Source organism: Prunus dulcis, chromosome 4 (assembly GCF_902201215.1).
Source record: "Prunus dulcis chromosome 4, ALMONDv2, whole genome shotgun sequence".
NCBI lineage: Eukaryota > Viridiplantae > Streptophyta > Magnoliopsida > Rosales > Rosaceae > Prunus > Prunus dulcis.
Genome location: NC_047653.1, coordinates 19,140,918 through 19,142,025, shown reverse-complemented (window position 1 = coordinate 19,142,025; position 1,108 = coordinate 19,140,918).

Genomic DNA, 1,108 nt, shown 5'->3' with positions numbered 1-1,108 from the left:
AGAATGACCATTTTGTTGGAAGTTTTGAGTCTGAAAGAGTTCTTGCTTTTTGGAAGGAGAGGCATCTTCAACTTGGTGATGAAATCCAAAGGGCAAGGGCACGTTTGGAATTTGTTGAAGGCCAAATTGAAGATGACAAAAGGCAGGCCAATCTGGATAGGGCGAAGTTGTAGCGCATGAAGTGTAGACACAAACGACTTCGGAGTGTAGCTGTTCAAAAATACAAGAACTCATCTAATGCAGTGGAGTCAAAGAAGCGTGTGATGCAAGCTGGATTCGACTACTTTCGATCCTATGCAAAACTTGTCGTACCCGGGTTTGATTGGTCATCTATTACCGTTTCCGACGTCACCAAATATACTCAGCAAGGGAAGTAACCATTTTGGTTCTCGTGTTTGAGCAGAGGCAAATCAGTGGAATTGGAATTTTCGTTAAACTCTGCTTCAAACCTATTTTGATGCTAACTACTATGGAAGATTTCAACCTTAATATTTTGATGTCTTTAATTACGATAACACAAGATGCAAAGAGCCCATCTACTTCAGTCATATGTTGCTGCCATGTCCATTTTTTTTTTTGGATCACATATCAGATTTGGACATGGTTGCATCATATGCAATGTTGCCTTTATTTATTATATGTTAGGACAAGGTTTATGGAAAACCTTTTGTGAGTGCGTTTGTGACAAGGTTATGGAATTATTATGTACCATTTATATATTGTTTTTTGTACTGGTTCATCTCCTACTATTTCTTTCTTTCTTTATATTATATGTTTGTGGAATCCCTCTCAAAGTTAACATATACTGTGAAAAAAAATGCAGACTGAATATATAATCACTCATATAGACTAGGACAAATATTCACTAATATTTTAAAATTGCTTCACTTGTGTGAGGTTTTTCAGAAAAAGTATGGCATTATTTTATGTGATTGGACATGATAGAAAATATATTACTGATTCCCAATGCGGCGTCATATGGACAACTTATTGAATACCTCTGACATGTTCAAAACTCTAGGCGCAGTTGCATGTGGACAACTTATTGAATACCTCTGACGTGTTCAAAGCTCTAGGCGGTGTTGCAATGATGGCTTCAAAGCATGTG